This window comes from Natator depressus, chromosome 6, assembly GCF_965152275.1.
Source record: "Natator depressus isolate rNatDep1 chromosome 6, rNatDep2.hap1, whole genome shotgun sequence".
NCBI lineage: Eukaryota > Metazoa > Chordata > Testudines > Cheloniidae > Natator > Natator depressus.
This window is the reverse complement of record NC_134239.1, coordinates 77,305,744-77,333,297: the sequence shown is the minus strand read 5'-3', so window position 1 is coordinate 77,333,297 and position 27,554 is coordinate 77,305,744. Positions and strand designations below refer to the sequence as shown.

Here is a 27,554-nt window from a genome sequence, read left to right as displayed (position 1 = left end):
TTTTAGTATACTGAAACTGTCTGAGAGAGAGACATACATGTTTAAACAAATCACAGGCATACTTCCAGGAAATCTAGGACTCACGCACTTCTTCACTGTTAGAAAGAGTAGGTTTTATCCACAGGAGGCAATTCCTAGAACATTCCCACAAGTGAGGAGGCGACTAAAAGTTACTCTAGCTTTCAACTCTGGCAAAGGTGTTTCCCATGGACATTTGTGCAGCCAGAAAAGGTCCTAGAAAAAATAGAAATTAGAAACAGTGTCAAGGAAGAATATCTGTATAAAAGGCAGTTTAAGGGATACAGATACGGGATACAGAGCCTTTCATTTCTAGGTTGTGAATGAAAGTCATTACCATCAGAAGATTCTTTAGTAGTCAGTCAGAAATGAGTTGGTGTCTCAATCAGTCCCTAAAAGACAGACATATACATCCTAAAAATTATCACTGCAGTCATCACCCTTCTTAGTTGTCTTAGTAGATAGAAGGACTAGGATTGAATGGAAAAGAAGACTAACTCCCCAGTCTTACAGATTTATAGATTCTATGGCCAGCAGAGGCCTTTGTGTTCATCTAATATGACCTACTGTATAACACAGGCCATAGAACTTTCTCAGAATAATTCCTTTTAAACTAGAGCATATTTTTTTTACAAAAATCTTGATTTATAAATTTCCAGTGATGGAGAATCCACAATGATGCTTGGTACATTGTTGCAATGATTAATTGCCCATTGGAACCCATTCTTACAGCCATACTTTTTTATGTAAAAAATCTATATAGTTCTTATCAGCTACTTAAAAATAAATTTCTGCTGTGGTGCAAGTAGGGTGATCAGATGTCCTGATTTTATAGGGACAGTCCCAATATTCAGGGTTTTGTCTTATATAGGTTTTTATTATCCCCCACCCCTGATTTTTCACATTTTCTATCTGCTCACCCTAGGAGCAAGCAGTGGTGTAATGGCAGACCCATGCCATCCTCAAGTGATAAGGAAATTCCAAATATGGATAAGTGTTGCTATTTTTATTTAATTAATCCAATATTGCACAAATTCCTTACTGTGCTATGCGCCTGCCAGGGTAACTGAAACTCAGTCTCTATTACTTTGGAGGGACTGAGGGCTGTGACGAGAATCCAGAGAGGAATAAAAATTGTTGCTGCCCTGAGACAGTTTTGACAGGGATTTTACATCCTGTGAGTAGAATTTCTTCTTTTGCAGCCGTGTACCCAATTCTTGGTGTTTTAAAGTACTTAATATACTTTTGCACTGTCCACATTATAGGGAGCTGGTTGACACTAGGGATTTTAACTGAGTCCTGAAAGAACAGAATTGACTTTGCAACATGGTGTCAATTCTGTTGGACTACCAGACTTGTCACCTGGTTCTATAGCACCTGAAAATAATGAATTTTTCAGTTTGTTGGCAATTTTGAAAAGTCAAAAACAATTGTTTCGTGCTACTCTGAAAAAAGAATATTTTTGAAAAAAATGTAGCTTCAGGTCAAAGGAAACCTGGTATTTCAACAAAATCAAAACGTGTCATTTTGATTTTGACCACTTTTACATATTTTTGGAATGTTTAAAATAAAATTAAAGGACATTTTGAAATTAAGCAATTTAAACTGAAAAATGAAACATTTTGTAATGACAATGTCAAAATAAAACATTTTGATTTGGGGGGACTTTTTTTTTAAACAAACAATTTGGTGAAATGATAAATTCATGAAATATTCTGATGTAATCAAAGCTGCGTCTTTCATCGAAAAAAATGTCAGCCAAAACATTTCACCAGTTTCATCTGTGAATCCCCCTATACAAGGGGAATCCTCCAATAGTTAGATCCACTGGTGTTAGGGCTGCTTTATGTCACCTGAGTGGTGCTAACCAGCCAGAGGACACTGGAGAATTGGGATCTATATATTTAAATCATGTATAGTTCAGGTATATACACTCCGATAAGCCTTCATCATAAAAGAACAAAGTCATCAATTGGGTAGAGAGAAATATATATAAATGTCTGTTATTTATCAAATTAAACTGGTGAGTGGATAAGTTCTCCATTTCAGCTTGAAAATTGACAATGGCTGGTCCATTGAGATTGGTGGAAACTTCATTCAGTTCAAGGTAGTTTAATTCAGAGTTGCATTACCACTGTTGCCTTTAATCAATATTGATGCTGTTTTCCCAGAGGAATTACAAATAAAGAGAATTAGAAAGATGTATATCTGTGATAAGTCTTTGTTGTTACCAGTAAGAGGAGTCTGCTGTGGCACCTGAAGGCAACAGTTCTTGACATCTCCTCCAGCTGTTTTTCACTTGTAGGATGCTATCTACTTTCTTTTATTCAGTTTTGGTGGGTGATCCATTGGGTGATTCTCTTTTAAAAAGCGGATGTAGACCAATCAGAATGTGTTCCTTGCTTTGTACAAAGAACAAAGACTGTCCAATCAGAAAATGAGTTGTGCTTCATGCATCACCTTTTCATAGTCCAATGAGAAAACAGGGTCTCTTTTGCAGCTTTAAATTTGGAACTAACTACACACCATTACTGCAGGTTTTATTCCAAGAATTCAAGGTCCATAACAATAAGCAACCAATGAATACCTGCTTCTGGGGTCTCCTCTGTAGCGATACGGAGCCCTGCAGCTTTTGTAAAGCTTCTTGTAGGACCCCTCTGTTAACTGTGGTGTAAACTCCTTGGCTCACTTTTACACTCTCAGTTCCTTCTGGCAGAGCAGTGTCTCTGTTTTACAAAGTTTTGTTATTTTATGTTCTCTAAATAAAGTCTCTAGTCTACCCATTCTCTGGTGATTTTATAAGGTCACTAAAGTCAGTGAGTCTCAAACTGTGGTCTACAGAGAACTTGCTGGCTGATGAAGAGTTGGTTGGTCAAAGGATGTTGGCTCTCCTTCTTGTTTTCAGCTGCTAAATTGCAACAAAAGACAGCTAAAATATCTCAAGTCCTTTCTCAATATATATTTTTTTAGGTACGCAATTGTAGTTGTCACAGGGATCTAATGTAATTGTGAGTGGGAGGGGAAGTGGTCCATAGAAAACTGTCTTGTTTAAGATGCTGTCCACAGCACGCTACGGAAAATTTTAGAATGTCTGATTTAAGTAATCTAGTCTTTAACAGACTACATTTGTTTCAGTACCACTATGATGAAACAACTGTGCAATCCTTAATCTTGGGATCAGTATCTGTTTATTATCTTTATTTATTCTTATTTGATTTATGTGCTGGCTCCAGCTCCAAACTCTGTACCCACAATCTCAGAATAGGTTCTAAATTCAGCAAAACAAGGTCTCCTGCTCCTCATTGCTTTTGGCACACCTACAGTTGCAAACGCGATAAACATATGGATATATTTCTCATATATGGTTTGTGGTTCCTCTGATGAAACTGGGAGAAAAGAATCATTGCCTGTTTTTTTTTAAAAAAAACTCGTATTTTCCATCATAACTCTCTATTTCCAGGGGTTTATAACTTGCCAGTAAAAAAAAAAAAAGCTTCAGGCTGAAATTGTAGACAAGCTCTAAGCCTGGGAGCAAATATTTGGTAACAAATTTCAGAACACAAAGATAGCAGTGTCATATTTGAATAGTGTCATAAATCATAATAAAATCTAGTTAGAATGAAACTCCTATTCACACTGATATGTTACAACAAGAATTTAGCACAGTTTAACTCTAATGGGTAAAGTACATCAAATGAAGGAGTTGGTTCTACTGGTTAAAGAACAGGACTTAATTCATTTAAAACTGAATCATGCATGTGTTGAAGTTAATACGAAAAATCTCATTGACTTCGACTGGTGCAGGAGTAGTCTCAAAAACAGTTTTATTCCTTGATTTGCAGTAGGATTTCTCTAAGTGATTTTACTTTAAAATAATAAATGTATTGTTGTAACTTATCAAATAGGTAATAAATATGAGTCATACTAAAATTTTCCCTTCTGTTTTGAAGGAGGACTTTGCCATGAAAAATTCTGACACTAAAAACCAAAGACCACTTGCATCATTTAATATGCTGTGAGTTAATATGCCATCATCATGGTACCTGAGCACTCCAGATACTTATCTCAAGAGCACATAGTCTTCACTTTTCCAAAGACGACAAAATCTCAACTCTGATTCCCAATAACTCTCAATAAATAATTTTTAAAACCAGGCACTTAGTTGCCTATATCTTCTGTGTATAATTAGGCTATAATGTGTCCATTTCTATGGCATCTCAATGCTGTACATATTAATTAGAGCAAAGTTCTCTCTCACTCGCCATCTCTTTCCAGGGAAAAAAAAAGAATTCTTCCTATGAAATATGATCAAAACTTAAATATAATTTTGAAGAACATAAGAACGGCCATACTGGGTCTGAACAAAGGTCCATCTAGCCCAGTATCCTGTTTTCCGACAGTGACCAATGCCAGGTGTCCCAGAGGGAATGAACAGACCAGGTAATCATCAAGTGATTCATCCCCTGTAGCCCATTCCCAGCTTCTGGCAAACAGAGGCTAGGGACATCATCTCTGTCCATCCTGGCTAATGGCCATTGATGGACCTATCCTCCATGAACTTATCTAGTTCTTTTTTGAACCCTGCTACAGTCTCAGCCTTCACAACATCCTCTGGCAAGGAGTTCCACAGGCTGACTGTGTGTTGTGTGAAAAAATACTTCCTTTTTTTTGTTTTAAACCTGCTGCCTATTAATTTCATTTGGTGACTCCTAGTTTTTGTATGATGAGATGGAGTAAATAACACTTCCTTATTCACTTTCTCCACATCATAATTTTATAGACCTCTATCATATCCCCCCTTAGTCGTCTCTTTTCCAAGCTGAAAAGTCCCAGTCTAATTAATCCTCCTCATATGGCAGCCATTCCATACCCCTGATCATTTTTGTTGCCCTTTTCTGAACCTTTTCAAATTCCAATATATCTTTTTTGAGGTGGGGTGACCACGTCTGCATGCAGTATTCAAGATGAGCATGTACCATGAATTTATATAGAGGCAATATGATATTTTCTGTCTTATTTTCTTATCTTTAAAACAAGGTCTACTCACTTGGTGCCTAGTACAACATATCACTCCTCAACACTGCACAGTAACAATTCAGTCTAATATCCTGGTTATCTTTTAACTGTAGCTATCCATCAGGCAGATGACTTCAAGGATTCTTGTACATAACTCCCTAAAAGTCATTTTCCTGGACAATAGACTTCCAAAAGGTTTCCTTTACATGTAATCATTACTTTGGCTTATTGTCTGCACCTTTATTATTTTACATCTTCTTAAACTTAAGATAATTTATCTAATAATGGAGATCTTTAAAAGCTTAAGATCTTTCTCAATCTGGTTCTGCTGTCCTTAAAATTTGCAGTATTTCCAATACTGGCACTGGATCATTAACAAGTGTTGATAGTTTTCTATCCAAATAATGTACATATATAATGCTATAAAAGAGATTTCTTCCCAAACCAATCCTGGAGTTACCCCTTTAAGAACCTCTTTCCGCATGTGGGAATCCCCTCTTACTCCTTTCCCTCTTACAAGTGTGCTGTTGGTTTCACTGTTAGACTATGTCACTCCATCTAGGAGCTTTCCCTCCGGCCCCCACTACCCTGCAATTGCTAGTTAGTGCCAATTGTTTCATCTTATCTTAAATTAGATAGTAAACTGCTTTGGATATACCTGACAGGGGCCTTTGGGTCTTATTATTATTTATTTTATATAAATATTAAAAGACTAATAAAAGTAATGACAATCTTAAGTAATCATCCCAAACACTGAAACATCAATGTTGTAAGCTGAGGATCCAAATTCTGCCCTCACATAAATCCCAGTTTAACAAGGTATTTACCTATTATGTCTAATCTGAATCGTGATAAAGTCAGTCATAAGATTTAGTAGCTTGCTGAATTGGGACCATATAGAACTATAATTCCAGAAGTTCATGGCTTTCAGTGGATTTCCACCAGATCTGGTTCATGTGAAGGCAGAATTTGGCTCATCATCTTTCAACAGTAACACCATTTGGATCAATACTGTAATTCTTTAAGGAAGGGACTTTTTGCCACTTTGACATAATTCCCCTCCTTGATGGTGATATCTAATTGAATTCTTAACAACAATAATAATAATAATTAATAATTAATAATGATACAACACTCACTGCATTCTCTTGTCTATAGTGGCCTTTATTAGTAAAGTGAGACTATTGCCTCATAAATCCACAACTTTTTTCAAATGATACTTTCCAAAGTAACCACTTCTCTAAAACTTTCAAAATAATATTTTTTAAAAAATCTAAAATTACTTGGTTTATGACTTATTCCCATTCCTCATGCTCCATTAAATTTTGTATAGTTGCAACTTAGGAGCTCCATAGGAGACAAAGAATTGAGATTTTTTTGGTAAGTGTCTTAAATATTTTAATACTTTGAAACCAAATGCTGAGCCAAGCTATAAAAGAAAGCTGAATAATCAGGTTGGTTTAAGTTGGCTAAACACACCAAATTCTGGTCTGAGCGTAATGATCACTCAACCATATATTCAGTGTCAATTATTTAGAAATAAATTGCTTAATTTCATTTTCTCCTTTAATAAACAATAAACTTAAAAGAGTAAATGCTTTGTGTATCTCACTAATTTTCTCTTTTTTAGCATAGGATGTAACTTAATTGAAAATCATATATTGTAGCCTACTTGGTGTAAAGAGGCAGATTAGAATACCAAACCCTTTCTATGAATATCACTATGACATATGAATATCACTAAAATCAGCTTCATCAATTCACACATTTCCTGGATGGTTCTGAAATGTGTCAGATTTAAAACCTTGACTATTCAGCCAGAACTTTGGATGATGAAATTTCTGGTCTCAGACGCTGATCTGAGCTTGTTTTATAAACTGTAGCATGCTGGAGCTTAGTGATGGGAAAGCCTAGAGCTGTTTAATTCTGCACACCTCTCAGCAAAGTTGTTGCACCAATAAACAGCTACAGCAGGTTTCAGGAATTTTGGAAATAAAAGGAACCAACCCCTTCCCCAATTTCTCCCTGAAACTCTCCACACAAAGACACCTGCAAAAAATGAAAGCAGAATAATAAAAAAAAAAATTCAGCATCATCATAAGCTGTCCCCGCCCCCCCAACCCCCCGGTATGAAAAATAAGTCCAAATTTCATGCTGCAGGCTGCTATTGTGATAAATGTTTTTTTCCACAAATGTTATGTTTTCTGTGATTCTGTGTCATCATGAGGTAAAATGTCAATATGTGTAATGACACAGCACAGTGAAAATGCATATTTTAATATTCAAAGGACTCACATAATTGTAAATTAGGCTGTGCCACCCAATATCATAACATACTTCATGCGAAAAGATGCTAAATTTACTTGACCTACTTTCATCTTCATGTTTAGGAAACAGGGTATAAGAAGTAAACAAAGAAGCTGTGCCTCATGTAGGAGATGATTATTGTTTGAATTTATGATTCATGCCTTGAGCAAAATTTTGTTTGTGGCCTCATTTGCAACCATAATTTACAACTTTACTAGGGATATATTGTGTATTTGGAAGACTATATATTAGACATGCTTTGTACTGGAACAGTTTTCTAGCTTTGGGTATAGTATTTTCTATGTTTTTGTTAGCTATAACATTTCTTGGCATAACATTTATTGTAGTAAATATGGATTTAAAAAAAAACTTGCATTCCCTTTAGGAATGTCCTATTGTATTTACATCAATATGCTTATTACATCTAAATCTAACTAGTATTTAAAGGCATTGTTAATACTACAGATATCTAGTCATGAAGGCAATAAAATTAACCTTTTCAGCATTTCCCAATTGCTGTTCCTCATTTTAGTTAATCTGAATCCTTTACATACCCATCAATGGCCATATATTTTTTGGAATTTAGAAAAGTCACCTTCGCTGTTAGAGATGGTAATCAGAGAAGTATAATGTTAACTAGTAAATTAGGTTAAATTATCTTAGCACTATTAGACTAAAATCTAAAAGATATGATGGAAGATCCTTTGCTGAGGCACTTAAAATAAGATGGGACAAAACACTAGGTTGTTCAATATATGCAGAGAACAATCCTGCACTGGCAGAGAAATGGTCATTACCTAATGGCCCTTTCCCTCTCTAACCTTTATGAATCCATGATTGCCTTTGAATTGTTGATATATTGTGAGGTTCCTATGAGTACCCAGTTAACGTCATAACTAATAGAATCACAAATGATATGCTTGATCTTTGTAATGCACTTTTCTTTCCAAATCCACATACTTTATAGATAAGATTTATTTTTAAATTACAGAAATATTGTACTAATCCTTAAATGACATGCGTATAATAATTCCCCTTTCTATTTTAGCTTTCAAGGGGATACATTTCTAATATAACATTGGGACAGAGGTTTTGGGGCAGAGGTTTTAAATTTGATGTGAAAAACTAGGCTGCAAAACCACAAATTCTGCTGGTTGAAGCACAGAGACTCAGACTCTGCCTGATACTTTTTGAGCCCACCATCTAAGCTCCGCAGCATGACTCCTGAAGGAGCAATAGTTGTCAGTGATTTCTTCCCCTTGCCAATTCATTTAAAACTGTTTGGAACATCTTATGTACATATTTCCATTCATAAATCTGCCAGACCCAACCCCACCCACTCCAACACCTGACAACTCTAGTCCTAGCTCCATGGACATCCAACTTTACATTATGGCTGTGAAAAGGCTAACATGGGCTTGGGGCAAAAGGGGAAGTATGCAGCAGAGTTTCCTCTTTCTGTTGTCCATGGTCCAGGCCACTGGCTTTAGCTCTTCTTCATCTAACAAAGTGATGGGGAGCATTCAGTTCATAATAAAGACTAAGATATAGCAGGACAAATTCTGTATCCACTTACCTCCATGCAAACTCATTGTAGTCAAAAGACACTGATGTAAGTGCAGAATTTGTCTAAGTTTAAAGGAAAATGGCAAAATATTTTCAAAAATGAGAATCATTTCACCTACTTGTGAAATGTGTAAATCCAAAATTCAAGAATATAACAAAGGGGAGAAATGACTAAACACAAGGAAACTGCCATTGTAACTATCTGCTGCTCAGCATCTAAACATAGTGATTGTAAGATCAATTCTATGATGTCTGTATCTTAATTTGGAAAGGGTGGTTGATTTAACATTGTTTAATATTAAAAATACTCACATATTGAATAGAAATTTTGTGTTTAATATAAAGCCTCAGTTCAGAAAAATACTTCAGAATGTGTGTAACTAATGGGGCATCAGTGGTACAGCTCGTATGCTTAAAGTTGTGTTTGCATAATAATAATAATAATAATTTATAATAATAACAACAAGCAAGCACCTTGCTGAATCAAGGCCCAATAAAATTCACTGTAAAACAAACATGAAAATCCTCTATCCTTTCTAATACATTTATTTGTTGAATGCTACAGCATCAGTCTCGAACTGTGGGGCTGATTCTGCTGCCATTACACAGGCAAAACTCCTATTGAAGTCTGCTCTCAGCTGTCAGTGGGATAGCACAAATGTAGATGAGAGCTGAATTTGTTTCAGTAAAAGTTTTGTTTCAGTCACTGAGGGCCAAATCATGCCATGGGACAGTTAGCTCATTAGCGTTGAAAAGTGAAGTAAATTATGATGGAAAAACTGTGAAATTGCAGGACAAGCCCTGCCATAGAATCATGCCAGGTATCTTCAAGGTGTTTTGTGGAAGCTAGTCAAAGATGTACAGACCAATATTTAAACAAGAGGGCACAGATATGGAGAAAGGGGGAGCTGAGAAAGTAGAATGATGCCATTGCTAATGTGTGGAAAAAGCATGCACACAAAAATTCCTAAAACAATATAGAAACACAACATTAAGTAGTGTTCTCCAACAGCAGATATTCAGGCATGGTCCACGGGGAAGTTATACTAGGCATGCACAGCACACACATGCTCCCAAATAAATTTCCAGGCCTGACAGACACAAAATATCATGCTATGATGTTATAGATCTCATTGTACTACATCATAGTCATCCACAAATAGGGTGACCAGATGTCCCAATTTTATAGGAACAGTCCCGATATTTGGGGCTTTTTCTTATATAGGCTCCTATTACCCCGCACCCTCTGTCCTGATTTTTCACACTTGCTGTCTGATCACCCTATCCACAGAAGTATTTAAGCATACAACTAAAGGTAAGTACAGCTTGGCCTAGAGTGTGTACCAGCAGTTTGCAAGCGTAACAGCCAAGTAATATTGGATATAGTAACAGAGTTCTTATCCAGATACTCCTGTCACATACTATAGCCAAGAACAGTTTGAACTCTCCTCCTGCTTCTGGTCCTTCCACTTTCATCTATAGTCTCTGTCCTGGTTTCTGTTCTAGCTTCTGCATCAGCCTTGGGTGTTGAGGGATAATAATAAAAAGACACTTAGACCACACTTTATATTGCAAAGCTTTTCACAAATGTGAACTAATTAAGCACTCTACTAAATGACTATTTACAGACAGACAGACAACCTTTATTTATCAGATGTCATTGCTGTTTGCTTTTGCTTTTTAATCTGTGATGGATATGCAGCCTGAGCGTAGTTAGGCATTACATGTTACCCTAGAGATTTCAATCTCTACCCTGAAAACTGCTTACCATTTACCCGCCTACCAAACTGAAGGGATAATACCTTATTCTCCTTACACTTTTTTGCCATACAAAAACCGCATAGGTGGCTTCTTCGATGATTTGACCTCTCTATAAGGATTGTAGGACTTACGGGGGAAGTTAGCAGCGTGAACTTTCTGCTGGAAGCAACAGTAAAAGAGCAATGTTTATATTCCTAGATGGAAACACCACAGTCAATTGCAGTCATAAATAGAGACAAGTGTTTCTAAATATGTTTGAAACATTCAGTTTCTAGGCTATTTTAGTAGTAAGTGCTAATATTAGGAAACAGTCATATAGCTAAGGCATCAGATGTGATCACCTCTGTTTCCCCATTAACAAAGGAAAATTGTGACAGTACATTAAAAATGACAAGCTTAAATGCCCAAGGTCACAGTGTAAAATTTGCTAAGTATTTTGATTTTTGCTGCCTTTATATAATTGTGAAGAAAAGGCACTTCAACTCCATTGCTCCTTGTGTGCACAGTAAAGAGAGAAAAAAACCTTTCTATTAAAACATGGCCTAGCTTTAATTGAGCAAAAGGAATTCATATGTTGTCTGGACTTGCCTCTCATAATTTCTATAGACATCTTGAGTTGCTGTGTGATGATCCTAGTTCAATTATATGAGAGCACTGAACTGTCTAAACTAAAGTAGCTGCTTCATCAGTTCATCTGGTGAATTAAATGTTTGCAAAGGTCTGAATCTGTGCATTCAATCCTGCTCCTCTGTCACTATGGTTTTTACTGTTAAGCATGTAGCACTGAATAACAAACTTGATGTTTTAATTTTTGGTCTATAGGTGGCAGCATTGTAAGGTTTTGCAGCCTAAGAAAATTGTCTGGCAATTTTTCTGATCTCTTCAAACCTCCCCCACTCGCCCATTCTACATCATCAGGACTGAGTTAACATCATTACATGCTCATGTCAGGTAAAATAAAATACAGTGAAATGTCATGGCCAAAAAATTAGACTTTGTTCACTTTAGCTTGTATTTCATATTATTTTTTGATAATATGATATGTTTGTAATTATGACCTGTGAATCTGGCAATTTGGGTTTCACTATGGATTAGATGTTAACCCAATGGAAACCATGTCTCATCATAAAGAAAAGAAAGATATGATATAAAATTACATGTTGGGGTCATACAAGTTCTGCCGGCACTGGTCATGTTCTATATGTCTTGTACTATAGATGAGAATGGCAAATAAAAGTACTCTGTAAAATTGTTCTCTCTTCTTAGAGAAGCATATGCCACCTGGTATTTTTCCCATCACAGGGATAAAATCCACACTGTTTATGCATATATCATACTTGTAATTAGTTTGCTGTGGACAGAGATTTCCAGTGCCTGTGGTGCTTTGATTCATTAGATCACTCTTATATTAATTGGACAGTTGACAAACTATCAAAAAGCCACAAAGATTGTATGGTTTATTTATTCATAATGGTATCTAGTTAAAAATAAAGCTTTTCTGTATAAATGGCTCAATTTTTAAAAAACTGGGGAGGGGGGGAACGCAGTTAATGTTATTTGTGCATTTAAAGCAGCCTCTTAAATTGCTGTTCTTTTCAATGATTTGGGATTATGGACCCAATCCAGCAAACATTACTTCAGTGAGTAGTCCATATTTCAGTGTGACTACTTAGTCCTTGAAGTCAACAGGATTACTCGTGCAAGAAAGAACTACTAGCAGAAAGGATTGGGCTCTGTCTGGTCATGCATATTTTCCTAGGACTTCTATTCTCATTCTTTATGATACTGTGAATTTTATATCCCCTTTTGTGATGTCATAAATAAAGACATCATGAGGTCATGCATTTCCAGGACCCTCCGGGAAGCAGATTCTGAAGTAAAGATTGACAAAATTGTTTAAGTATTATTGAAAATATAAACCAAAATTGTTTCCTCAATAAATATAATTAGCTGTATATACTGCATTTTCAAGAGCAAATACTGATGTTGGGACCAGCTCTTTAAATAAAATAGGACCTCTGTGGTCTCTGGAGAGAACATGCATAAAGCAAAGTAAATGATTTTCTGTCAACACTAAGTAGACAGGTGCTTACATTGAACAGCATTCTAATATGTCTCTGAATATTTATGTCTTCTTTTTCAAATGCATTGCCCATGAATGTCACAGCTGTCAAATGTCTGTATACAAGAAGATAAAAAATGAAATTAATAAAAGGCAGATCAACATTTTGTTTGTTTAGAACACCTTTTCCTACTGCTTTTTACAGAGGTTAGCAATGTTGTGGTGCCTGGCAACTCCTAAAAGGCTGAGTGAAATCTGAGGTGATTAGTTGTATTTTGCATTGTAACAGGGGAACTTCTCATTGTGTAACGCAGAAGTAATCAATGAAAATAATGATGGAAAGTACTATGGAGTGTCCCTTTGTTCTCTGTCCATTTGTTCGGCAGATGGGTACCCTGCAAAGGGAGCAATAGCAGGTCATTGCTGCCCTAACCTGAAACCATCCCAGGATTTGATAAGCGAGAAGGACTTTTCAACAAATTGCTGTAGCTGTGTTGGTCCCAGGTTATGACAGCTAAGGTGGGTAAGGTAATATCTTTTATTGGACCAACTTCTGTTGGTAGAAGAGTCAAGCTTCCAACTTACACAGAGCTCTTCTTCATGTCTGGAAAAAGTCATCAGAGTGTAACAATTAAATACAAGGGGGGACAGATTGTTAATCATAAGGGACACATTGCAAGAGACCAGTTAAAGTGAAGTGGGCAATTTCCACTTGTTTGGTCATAGATTTGCAAACTCACGTCTGCATATTCTGAACCAAAAAGGGCTGTTGTGGCTGGGCCAGGTGAGCCACCACCATTACCTAAAGCCAAAGCCCCCATGAAATATATTTATTTAATTTTAAGACTTTTCTTTCACACCTCTCTTCCAAAAAGACCTTCTCCATTAACAGACCATACCAGGGTTTAGGATGAACTTAGTTGTAAGGCCTTGTTAGCCCTCTGCTATGCAGCACTGACCAATTGAGAGAAATGGATATTCCATAAAAAAGCTCCCAAAATTAGAAGGGAAGGAATGGAGCCAAATTGGCATTGTTCATTCTTCCTCTAAGAGTACTTCTTCACCGCAGAATTAGCCTGGGATCGTACATGAGTGTTGCCCTTAGTTCTCCTCCAATCCATACATAAAGATCTCTCACCCAAGTTTAGTTTTGCTTTCAGCCCAGGCTAGCTGGCATGGCTGGGGGAATGGGTTAGATTTTGATGGTCCTCCAATGCCTTCCCACAATTCCATCCATGTGCCCAAACCCAGATAAGTTCACTCACAATTCATTGGAAAAGAACCGTAGAGCAGCTCAGCTTACTGCAGCACAAAGAGCCCTGGGCTATGCCCTGGAAAGTCTTACTTACACACACACACTGGCGAGTGCAGTGCCAGTGAGGACACAGTAACCTGAGTGTGGCTTTGCAGTGTGGCTGTTCAATTCAGTGCTGGTTAAACAGAGCGCTGATTACCCAGGCTGACTCTGCAGTGAAGACATACCCTAACCTTTCAGAAGTCTCTGTACATGGGGAACTCCAAGAGGTGGGGTCACTGTAAATTGCAGATGTGGGGAGGTCATGTTGTATTAGAAGGGGGTTGGAGACAGGGAGCAGCCACTGTGAAAGCTAGTCTTTTATTCTGAATTTTCCATTGGACAGTAATGCTACTCAGAGCCATATTAACTTGGGGACTGGGAACTGACATGGAGGGACTAACGTGTATATCCAGGGATTTCCATGTGGAACATTCATGCCTTAGGGAGCCACAATTCCTGCTCCTCACTGCAGACACCAGTCCTTTCCCCTGGAGAATGTGATGTATTGAAAAGTACACATACTGAACTGCACAGTTTTCCAGATTAAAACTTATTGCTTATCATTTTGTTGCCACAAGATGAAGTGATAGGGTCCGAGGATTTTCAGTATAAATTGCCCAAGATGAAAGGGCAGATGTTAATGATTGGGTATTAACTATGATTACTATTGGCTGAGCATTGAAAGGTTCAGAAGTTCACTTTGATCCATATATCCATATGCTTAGTTGGATACTTAGAAGTGGACACACCTCTTTGGTTTGGAAGTATGTCTGAAAATGTAGCCCACCTTGGTACAGTTCAGGTCAGTAACTCTATAAGTACATTGCTGCATCTGCTTCTGTTGAATTAAGGCAGACATACAAATGTGCAAAAACGGGGAAAGAGAGGACTTCTCTGAAAGAGCCATTTGATCTTTCTTGTGATCCTAAATGTTCCTAGGGTTTGTAAAATGAAAGGGAGATAATGTTGGCCGTATTTGGGAATGGAAATACAGAGGTAATGTGAATAAAGGTCCCATTCCTGCAGTCTATATGCCACAAATGATCCCTCACAATTAGAGTGCAGAAGTAACACTGTGTCATGTTTTTATTAACACCATCTAGCAAACATGGCTTCTCCAAAACTTTTGAACCACTCTTCCATTCATTCATGATGTTCTCTAGGAAACGGTGCTAAGATGATTGTGTGTTAAGTGTGTTTATGTTATTTATATCCTATACATTTGGTTATTGTGTCCAAACACAAAACATATTTTGGATCAGTCAAAATTACATACAGTATAAGAATAAGTTACCTTTAGAGAATAAAGTTTTTCAAATCCATTGAGTGTGTTTGCTATTGATGAAAGAGATTTCATAAATACATTATGGCTTATTCTTTTTGTTAAAACCATCTAGTTTTACTTAGGAATTGCAGCAAATACAGGGCCAATTGCACACATATAACTGTGGGCATACTTGGTTCAAAGGGTGTAAGATACAGGCTCCGCTGCACTTCTAAGGAGCAAACAGCAAGAACAGAATGTATGGTCTTGAAAATATTTACTCTGATGAGTAGCCTCTAATTATGCACATAGTTCTGTGAAGTCAGTGAGAGTACTCACATAAGTAAGGGTTTGTAAGATTAGATCCAAAGTTTCCTCCTTATTTTAGAATGTCTTTGGTTTGGTGAGTGTAAGTCAGATCATTATCACTTGAAGTTAGTTTATTTTGTTTTCAGTAGAATAGACAAATCATACTAATTTAATGCTATCAAATTGACTCTTTTCCTGTACCTTTCAGATAATGCATTTCAGTTCTGGAATTCAACTATCTTTACAGATTTCCATATTAATGCATGCATTTTGCAGTACGCCAGATGAATCTGTTATGTTTGTTTCTTTGGGAATTACTATGGAACTGAGCTGCAAATCTGTATAGACAGTCCTGGACTACTGAACTCAGCCTCACAGACATAACTAAGCGGGATGTGTCACAGCACTGACTGATCAGCCCAGCAATTCAAACTGGAAAAAAAAATTGCTTTCAATGAAAACATTGCTTGCTTTCAAAGAAAACATTCCAAGCCTGATCCTAAGGTATTTACTAAAGATAAAACTCCAGAACCTGACCATCTCTCTTTAACTTATGCAATTATAGCTACATATTGTAAAGAACACAGAACAAAGCATACATATAATACAGTATCACATTGTGCTCAATGATGGCATAAATTAAGGCAAGAGAGCGAGCCTCGAATTTCTCTCTATATCTGAATTTCCTTGTTTTTATCAGTACATTGAGGATGGGCCTCACCTGGTTTTTTTTAAATAAATATTTTTCTGATTTATAAATTGCCTCCACACCCCCCCATTAGCATTTAAAAGAGAAAAATCTTTTTGGTCAAGTAAATATGTAATTATATATTTTTCATAGATTTTGCATGAATCTGGTAGACTGCAGAGAATTATTCTTCAAGCTTGTCAACACGGACAAGCTTGTCATCACAGTGCCATTGCTAGTTCGGTCCTGAGTTTCTCTTGATTGGAATCTCCAAATTGTACCCTAACCTGACTCGCATTTTCACTTCTGACCTGAAATAGGATTTAAATGCAGCCCTCCAGAAGTGAAAGGCAAGACATTAGCTCACTGTATCACATAACCCTCTAAGAAGATATCTCGTAAACCACATATTACAATGCATACCCTATGGTCTGTACTATTGAAGTATACAGAGTGTTATCCCTTAATGTAATGGATGAACTCCTGGCCACATTGAAGTCAATGGAAATTTTGCCATTGACTTTAAAGGAGTCAGGATATCACACAATAAGTTTAGGGCCAGAATTCAATGGAGCTATGCCAGTTTACGTCAGCTGAGAATCTGATCCTGATACTATATCTCTTATCCCAAATTATATGCAAAAATTACTTCATCTGTCACTAAAATGCAGTCACTTCTGGGTTGGAACATAGCACCTGTTAATTAGGGTACAGAAACACTATTCAGTAGTTCAGGCCAGCATATGAAGAAGGATAACTAAAGTCACTGGAACTGGAGGGAGGATTAGAATAGCAGAACACAATTACCCAAACTGGAATTTGCCCAGAGTACCAGGACTAGAAACTGTTAAACTGGATAGATATATTCAAAATGTTGTAAAAGTTGCTGTGCTTATGCAGCAGCCAAATTTCAGTCTTGACTATCCCCTCTGACCTTTTATTCCCTATTGGGGTCTGTAACTTCCTCCTCTTTTCAAAGGAGCTCTTTAAGCTGCTCTAGTCCCAAAAGAGAACAATGCCTCTTTCTGGAAGCCTTCAGCCTCCTTTCCCACTAGATTGCCTTTCCTGTTTAGCAAGCAGCTCCCTAGTGGGTACAGATTCCCGCATAACAAGCCAATGAATTTTGTTTGCAGATTCCAATAAATATCTAAAAATGTAATATATTGTCTATGTATAATGTATATATGAACACATAATGCACCATCTACACATACACTAGATCAGTGGTTTTCAAACATTTTTCTGGTGACCCAGTTAAAGAAAATTGTTGATGCCCACGACTCAACGGAGCTGGGGATGAGGGGTTTGGGGTGTGGGAGGGGCTCAGGGCTGGGGCAGAGAGTTGGGGTGCATGGGTGAGGGCTGAGGGGTGGGGCTGCGAATGAGGGGTTCAGGGTGTGGGAGGGGGCTCTGGGCTGGGGCAGGGGGTTGTTGTCTGGGAGTGGGTCAGGGCTCTGGGCTGGAGATGCAGACTCTGGGGTAGGGCCAAGGATTAGGGGTTTGGGATGCAGGAAGGGGCTCTGGGTTTAGGGGGCTCAGGGCTGGGGCAAGGGATTGGGGCGCAGGCTTACCTTAGGCGGCTCCCCGTCAGCGGCGCAGTGGGGGTGCTAAGGCAGGCTTCTTGCCTGTCCTGGCACCACGGACTGCGCTGCGCCCCGGAAGCGGCCAGCAGCAGGTATGGCTCCTAGGCAGAGGCACACAAGCAGCTCCGCACAGCTCTCGCCCACAGACTCCCTCCCCCCCCAGTTCCCATTGGCCGGTTCCTGGCCAATGGGAGTGCGGAGCCGATGCTCGGGGCGGGGGCAGCAAGCAGAGCCCCATGCCCCCCCGCCTAGGAGCTGGACCTGCTGCTGGCCACTTCCAGGGTGCAGTACGGTGCCAGAACACGTAGGGACTAGCCTGCCTTAGCTGGGCAGCACCGCCAATGGGACTTTTAATGGCCCGCTCGGCGGTGCTGACCAGAGCCACCGTGACCCAGGGCCTTACATTCTATGACCCAGCACTGGGTCGCGACCCACAGTTTGAAAACCACTGCTCTAGATCAATTACAATGAATCATTATATTTTACATGTTATAGAATGATGTCATATAGATATACAGTATATGTTACATATATAGCTTTCTGTTGAATCAAACTCATACCTGATGAATTTTCTGCCATTGAGAGTCTTTGCTAAGATCTCAAAGGGCAGAAAATATTGACTGATAGCAATTTCTGAGCTGTATCTGTCTCATGATGTTTATTCAATGTGTTTAAAGTATATTAAATTATATATTCAATAATTGTATTATTATTTCACTGCATAGATATAGAGTAATACATTATACATATTATGTAGGGTTGGTATAATTCAATTTTTAATATACTTTTCAAGGATAATATAGATTTTTAAAACAAATTTTCTATTTTTATTGATCTACATTTTCACAGTTGCATAAAATTATGGGGTGTGTGTGTTAATATCATATGTAAAAATACAAATATGTAAAGTAAATATCCTTAAATCAAACTTTAATAAGTTCTCAAGCTGAATTTTTCTTACTTTGTCTATCTGTAAATTTTGATCATCATCAGTAGAAATATTTTTAATTGGTTTTTGTGTGTACTGTGAAATTAATATTTACTGATAAATATCTAATCCTTCCAAGCCAACATACAGTGTAAAATTATTCTGCAGTTTTATTCAGGGCCGAGCCCTGAAAGGTGATGAGCGCCTGTTGACCTAAATGCTGCTTGTACTGAATATCTTACAGGATTGGACAGAACAAGATGCATCACTGATTTGATGCAACAAAATCCTGCACGTATATCGAAGAGCAGAATTTATATAATTTAGGAACATAGTCAAGAGCAGGTGTCTGAGCAATATTTAAGAAATCATGACTACATGCAAATGAGTATCTGTATATAGGATGTTCATTTACTTCTCTTAAGTAGCTGACAATGAGTTAACAATATATATATATACACACACACACACAAATTATTGTTATAATAGTAAATGAGGTCTTCAGGTTTTTTAGCAGGAAAAAAAACAGGATGAATCATTTGCTTTTTCTGTTATCCAGTACCATCTTTGATTTTATATTCAATGCCAACTATGTGCTGAGTCTCCACATTCTTTGCTAAAACCTTGGTTTGACAGTAAACCGTCCAGGCTACTTTATTTCCCACTAGCAGCAATTTAGTATGTAGTTGCGTCAGTTATTTAACTAAATAAGTTGTTTAATGTCAACTGTATCTGAAAGGCCAGAAGGTGTTTCTAAAATCTAATGCCCTTTTTATATCATAAACCTGGATTAGTTTTACAACCCTATTCCCCTTCAGCAGTTTGCAAATCAAACAAAGGATGTAGAACAATGCATAAAAATCCCTGTGAAACTACCCTCAGAGTTTTTGTTAATGACAAAAGCATTTCAAGTCTGCTGGTGGGTCCCAAACAGTGCTGGATGGCTTATTTTATATTGCATTTACCCTGAGACATTAGAGGCTACCACATTTGTGTGTAGTATATGGAGATTTTAAATGTAACTTGAGTGTCAATCTTGTTAAAATGAAAATCCAACCTTTGCCTGTATAACCTACGGATGAAATTCTAAGGTTCCTGTCATAGGCTGGCTGGCTGGCTGGCTCTTTAAGTCAAGCCAGCTTCAGCCTTGACTGTGACCTACCAGCTAGCCCCCCAGATGATGGTGATATGGCATCTTAATGATAATTAGTGAGTTAAGCTCCAGGGAGCTATTTAAATAGAGCTGGACATTCAGTCTAAAGGGAGATAGATTACAGAGAAGGTAGGTAGATAGAGGAACTCACAGGAAGCAGGGTCAGGCTCTTGTAGGGGATGCCCTGAGGTAGGGTCAGTAAAAAGCACTTTTGTGGAGCCTGAGAGAGGTAGAAGACTTATTAGTTCAGTTGAGAAGCCAGAGGCCTGAGAACCAAAGGGAGGCTGTGTTAAGCACAGGGTGTGGGGATGCAGCACCAGGGGACATAAAGGCAGGAAGTAGCTCAGGGAAATATCAGCACGTCAGAAGAAGCAGATTAGCTGCTTAATACAGGGTTCCTGGGCTGGAACCCAGAGTAGAAGGTGGGCCTGGGTATCCCCTACCAGCCCCTGAGGAAGGAGCATGAAAGCCCAACTGCAGGAAATACATTAGACACCTGGAAGGGACGTGCAGGAGGGCCAGTAAGGGATATTTCAGCAAGCAACAGAGGAGGAACTCTGCAGGAGCAGGTTAGGCTCGTGTGTGGGAGGTCAGGAAGAACATGTCAGTGGAGCCTGAGTGGGGTGGGAAAATTGTTATGCTGCTGTTTAGCTGGGACTTTCAGTTGGACTGTTTGTTAGCATGGAAGGGGACTGAACTTTGTCACTTAGCTTGAGGACTGAGACTTCTCTTAAGACTTCAAATTACATGCATAGAACACTAAAACCATTGTCTCTAAAGAGAGAGTGAGTGATTACTCTGCATTAAAGTCTAATGTCTTCGAATTTGAAAAACAAAACTTTTAAAGTTTTAAACTACAGAACTAAAGAAAAGGGTGTTAAAGTATCAAGATGAAGTTCATTTTTGCTCTGCTCTCACTCAAATGCCTAGAGGGATGTCTTTTTTCCAAAATCTGTAACATAATTTGCTTGTTTCCCAAGTTCCAGCTAAGGCATTGCTATAATTCAGCTCTGTACTTTCTAGAATGCCTCCCTTCCTCCCTTCAAATCATCTTTTCTTTTTAAAAAAAGACATGTTATATGTTTCCTCTGTTTCAGCTCTGTAATATGTCAGCAAAGCTATTTTGTTCTTAATTGATTTATTGGAAGCAATTTTGTTCTTATATTGTTGGGGGTTTTATAAAAATTGTTATATAAAGGAGTTTTGTGGGGTTTTTTTATAACTGACTTTTTACATCCTACATTTTAAGTGTTTACAAAGCGTTTCAGACCCTTGGTTATCCATGTCTGCGACTTTCACAATCTCATTTCTAAATTATAGGATTCTATAGGGTTTTCTTGTATCACTTCAAAACAAGAAACTAGATTCATCCTTGATGACACAGGGAAATTGTAATTCAATGCACTAGCTCCACGTATTGTAACACACCTTGGCCTATTGTGTTATCACTGTGTGTCCTCCTTAAAGATTTCTGCTGGCAGAGGCAGCTTAAATCAGTGCTGTGGGCTTCATAGGAACTCCATCAGTAGAAGCTGCCTTGGGGGATGTGCTGCCAACTTTTGGGGCAGGACTGGATGGTTTCTCTGCAGAAGCACTCTACGGAGGAGAGGCTGTCACCTCCTAGGCACAAATTCTGCTGTCAGAGGCCGCTGTCAGAGGCCTTGCACCAGAGTCTGAGTAAACTTGATATTAATTCCTAAACTCAGATTCTTTCTTACACACTGCCCCCTCTGTGCAAAGTGGGGTCCAGAAAGCAGCTGGTTCAGGCCAGCTGAGAACTTCATTTCCATGGGGGACCTCTCAGCTGGCATAGATCTGGTGTAGCTGGCTTTTGTGCCACACCGTTATGTGGCCCTGTTGTAGAAGGAGTATTGGAGCGGGCAGAGAGGAGTAGAGAAGAGGAGTGGCTTGCACATGGATTTGCACTGATAATCTCCTTCTGGTGTTTGTTGTTCTAATCTGTGCTGCAATGATACAGTTTGGTCCAGAGGATCAGAAAAACATAACTGGCTCCCTATTGCTCTTTTGCCAGGCAGAACTCTGCTGGAAGGAATGTGGGCCTTAGGGTTCTTTTTCTTATATGATGACCTTATGGTCATTATTATTATTTTAATATTAAGTGCGTCAAAGAAGGGATAATAATGTTGTAGTTTACAATTTTTGAACCAGGAGAATTAATGTTAATAGTACTGGAAAATTGGCATGATTATATACCTGATTGGACTCTATGGGCCTGATCCAAAGTGTATTGAAGCCCATGGAAAGACTCCTGTTGACTTCAATGGCTTTTCGATCAGGTTGTATATAACTAGCTGCCACAAAATAAATACTGTAAAAAGCATTAAAATTATTTATAAGCAGTGCAAAAATACTGCAGTACATTTCTAGGGCAGGCAGTGTGGACTGGCTGATAAGGGATGAGTTATTCGGTTATACTAATTAGATTTTTATTCATCCTCTCATAATTAAAAACAAATATAATATGGCATGGTATGAATTTAAACAAACATTTTACAAGAGTTTGGTGGTTTTCTGACAAAGAATTAAAAAGTGAGTTTGAACAGAAGGAATCTCTCTAGGATAGACTTGTGCAGTTAAGAAAAATGTTTTGTTGCATAGTTCTACTTCAAATCACAAGCCTTTCCAGCATTTTGCAGAAATGAAGGGCCATCTGGACCATTTTAATGATACCACAAGTTTGATAGAGAGAGTGACTTCACTTTAATAATAGATGCATCTTTATAGGTAAGGAAAACTCTTTTGTTCAGACTTAACAAAAACAGCAAGATTTTTTATAATTGCCATACTTAACTTATGGTAAAAGATTCACAAACTTTTTTTTTTTGGTAATAATTAAAACATTGCATGTGTTAGTTTTTTGTGACAGCAAATATCCATCTGGCTGCCTACTTGAGTAACCCAAGTGATGGTCTTTATGAAAAGTTGTGCATTGCACTTGCAGAAACAGACTGGAAAAAAATAGTGCTCTAAATGAAACGAATCTTTGTAGTTTCTCTCTTTACATGTTTTTTTTTTGTGGGGGGGGGAAGGGAATAGTGAATTCTTACTTTTATAGTTGCTTAATAAATAACTGAAACACCAATTAATTATACACACAAAAACAGGAAACAAAAAGAAGAGAAGTTCATTAGTTATGTAACAAAGGGTCTGATCCAAAGTCCAGTTAATTAGCTATTGCCAACAAGCCCTAAATGCATATAATATGGATGCCTTCTTGCATTCAAAACCACTCAGTGAATTGCTTTATAAAGAGAGAGAAGTTACCCTAAATAAGTTTGAAGGTTGCAGTGAGATAAGGTTGTTAAGCTTTTTCTCAATAACATTAGAAATGGAAAAATGCTGAGTCACAATGTTCAGTAAATATTACTAAAATAAATAGCATTTTATTAGTATAATAGTATTCTCATAAAACCTATAATGAAAAACTTCTGTAATTGTTTTCCATCTAGTCTATTGTTCCATTTCCAAGTGATGTCTCTCTTCTCTCTGAATCTATAAGCTTAATGACACTAATTCTATAAGTATATTTAGGCCTACACTTCTATCTCTTACTTTCAATGTTCCTACAATATTATTTATGACATCTTTTTCTTTCTTTCCTATAAAGTCTGTTTTCCCTCAATTCAGCCTCAACATTACTACCCTCTCACCAGCTATCATTGCCTGCCAGGAACCTTCCCACCCCATTCTTCCACACTCCTGTTGATCAGGTTTGATCGAAGGATGAGATTTTTCTTATCAACCCCGGCTCCCTGCTCATTCCCCATATAAGATCGGCTTGTCTAGTGGAGACTTTTAAGTGTGTAGTCATCCCGTACCTCTACTAGTGTCTACCTGGTAAGTGGGGTAGCCAACGTTATGTGAACAATACCCCATTTTGACGTTAAAGTAATAAGACTACTTATGACAAGTTGACCAAAACTGAGCATTGTATATTAGATGTAGTCTAGTACTTTGTGCGGTTGAAGTATCAGTTGTTATGATTTGAGTTCCATATTCCTTTTCCGATGCACCCCACTGTCAGGTTTATCTTTGTTCCTGCATTTACTGAAGTCAAACACTGGGAATATAGTTTCAAGGATTTTTCTCTGGTAACCCCTGAATCTTTTTTTTTGACCAGCAATTACATTTTATCACTGTTCAGCACTTACTGCCTAGATTGTTACTCCTAAAAACATTATTTTATATTTCTGTATCTTAAATGAGGTTTTCCAGTGTGTGGTTAAGTATAAGCCATTCAATTCACACAGTATCTTACCGAATTGTTATTTATTTTCATACTAAAGTTATCAGTGTCATCAATGATCTTTATTACATCTTAGGTTTTATTCATTTTTATATTTTATTACATTGAAGGTCTCCTTAACCAACCTCTCTGGGTCTACAACTGTAATTTCTCTACGACTACAAAAGCTAATATCCTCATAGGGCCAAATCTGATCTTGACTACATCTGTACAAGCCCAATGAAGTCCAGTGTACAACACCTTGTAATTAGGCCAGTCCTTGCTTATTCTATTTTTTTAACCAGACACTATATATTATAAAATATAATGTGTTACTGTTATCATATATTTGAAAATCTAAGTAGATAATATCCACAGTATTTGAAACTTATTAGTCATATCTTCAAAGAAATCCAATGAATTATTTAAGCAAGAGTCATCTCTGAAACTTAATTTAAGAGAGCCAGCATATGATTTTGAAATGATTACTTTAAAAAAAATCTGTATATCTCTCCAATGTACATCAAGATGAAGCACTAGAAAGGACTATCCCAAAACTCAGCCCAACCATTGCCAAACTTTGGAGAGTCCAAAATTCACTTCCAAGCTTTGTGATTTGATTCCATCGCTACTAAGCTCTTATTTACATAGGACTAAATTCCTGAGATAGTATCACATTTTCTACTTAGGCAAGACTCTCATGCAAAAGTAAAATTTGAATAAGTACCTGGTGTAGAAAACTGAGTAAGACTCTCAAGACTGAGCCCACAGATCTAAAGTGAACTCTGCAAAGTGTTGAACAAACACCAATAGGCCCACATCATCTGTGGTAGGTGAATACTTGTAAGTACTTGGAAATGTTGCCTTCATTTTAGGGATAACAAACTGGGATAAGAGGATATTCAGCAATATGTGCTAGTAAAGCTATTCAGAATAAGTAGCAGAGCAGCAATCAGAATTCAGGAAATTCTCACTCTTCATCTTCTACTTAGTCTACTAGCCCATGATCACATTCTATGCAAATGAACTGATCTATATTTGTGAAAAAATAAAATAAATTATAATGTTTGCCACTCTCTGATTTGGAAAGGACTTGCCAGTTAAAAACTTTCAAGAGTATTTTGACTCTTTACACTGATCTTAATTTACAATCGTGAAAATGAGATCAGAATCAGGCCCTATATTTTTCTAGACAGAGTCTTTTCTCTATTTGAGATGTTTAGCTCTCTTTCCATGTAATCTGATTCCAGTCTTGGACTGCTTTCCATTCTCCTCTTCAGGAAGGATAATGATAAAATAAATGTGTCATTCTCTCTTTACGCCTTTTCTGAGATTGCAGTGGTTGGTGAAGTTACCAGTATAGATGACCCTGTCACCATTTATTTTTAGACCTCTGGGTTTTTTGTTTCTATAAAGCTGATTTTCAGAGGTCTTAATGCCAACTGATTTCAGTGGGATCTGTGGGTCCTCTGAAAATCTGACCTTATCTGTCTAACTTCTAGGTACTAACTACATTTTGCTAAAAACTGCTAAATATAGAAGCATACACGAATATCCCAAACCATATGTTGTCTTTCATTTTTAATGGTGTCCACACAGCATGAAACCAGGAAAAAATTAAATGCAGTCTGTACAGAAAATGTTCTGGACTGAAAAGATAAGCCCCATTGCAAAGCATAGTACAATGGAAAGAGCAGATTATATAAGGGCAATCCAATTTCAAATAAACTTGTGTAGTTAGATAAAAACATTAAATTTGAAAATCAATCCCTGTCCTATATTTGTAAGTACTGATGGTGGTATCTATAGATGGCATTGAAAACACTGGAGTATAAAAAAAAACCATTCAAGTAAGATAACTGGCTGACTAAACTCTATACTTTACACTGTATAAAAAGTGCTAATGTCATAAAGACAAGGTCTTTCACTAAATAGGTTAATGAAAATCATTTTTTTCCTTCGGTTTGTTTAACTCAATGGTCATAAAGTTTCAGCTGAGCAGTCCAATAGTGCTCAAAGAAGTAGAAGTGCTTTGAATTTCAGTGTACTTCAACAAGGTACAGTTCTGGAGAAATTGGACTCTGTACCTTTAAGAACTTAAAACTGGCCTTTTTTGACATCACTTTCCCACAGACAAATGGTTGGAGGCTAAAAGACAAAAGGAGGATTTGCTGTGTAAACAATGGAAACAGCAGCAAGATGGAGGGCCTGTTGCAGAAGCAAGACTATGCCTTTTATTTTGAGACTCAGCAAAGAAACAAAGGACTGCATGGATATGGATACAAAGGCTGAATTGCCCTCTTAGCTCTAGAGATGCCATATCTATTTTGTGGCTGCTCTGAGTGAGTCTTTAGAATTAAGATGCCTCAGTGCCTCTCAGAGTTATTTCTACTTTATTTGGGATTTCATTTGGCTAGACTGTTCCCTCTTTAGACATCCTTTTTCCCTAATAGGTTCCCAGCCTTGCATCCTAATTTCTTCTGTCTTCTCTGGAGAAGCTCAGGTGGTCTGCAATTTCCCCTGTCCCCCTCACAGGGTTTATAAGAGGCAGCCAACTGTCCCACTTCCTCATCTGCAGTTATGGAGGGCCCCCAAACTTTCTGGCCAATAAAAATCTTCATGGGTTGAGCTGCTTACCTGTTCCCCATAGTGTTACAACAGGGATCTCAAAGACTGCTACTGCAGCCTTTACCTCAGTCTGGGATTGGGATGCATGAATCCAGATTAGCAAGAAAACTTCTCTTGGGTTCCAGGCCCTGTGAGTTGATGGGAAATCTTGACAAATTTCTTTGGTTTTGCTGGCATTCATTAGGGTTCATAGTGTCATTGAATTTTCTTTTCATTTTGAGGTTTACATTAAACTCTTTCAATTGAAAACTGCATATTTCACACAGCTCTAGCTACTCGTCCTTCTTACAACATGAGTCCCTTTAGTTTTCCTTTAACCTGTGCATAGTAACAAGGATACTCGTGTGGCAAGGAAATGAGATGATTTGATGCTTTACAGAAAAAATATTCTATATGGGTTCTTATGCCATCTTCATCGCTGTAGCGTCTTCTAATAGTGCATTAAGTGATGTAACTACCATTTGTCACATCCGGCTTGTATATACTTCTCTCTCTCTCATCCTCTCACCAGGGTGTATATTTTATGTGAATTGTGGTGTTTTGTTTTGGAAGGGTTGTTTTTGTTTTCTAATATGTACACCTGGTGTGTGTTTATATTAGAGAAAGCATGGCTGAAGAAGTGCACCTTGCACATGTTGTGGTATCCTGAGAAGTTGCCATCTTGTATACTAGCTTTAGAAAGTCAGGACATGCTGGGGAAGCAGCTGGAGTCTCCCTCCCCTTGCACT

At 37.7% G+C, this 27,554-nt stretch overlaps 1 long non-coding RNA gene across 1 annotated transcript in view; it reads right to left on the bottom strand.

Moving 5' to 3' along the window:
* Positions 1 to 206: 206 nt before the first annotated feature.
* LOC141990113 (uncharacterized) overlaps positions 207 to 27,554 on the bottom strand; it is a 202,092-nt gene continuing 174,744 nt past the window's right edge. Inside the window, exon 3 of the long non-coding RNA XR_012640082.1 lies at positions 207 to 234. This is a non-coding gene — a long non-coding RNA (uncharacterized LOC141990113). The remainder of the gene's footprint in view (positions 235 to 27,554) is intronic.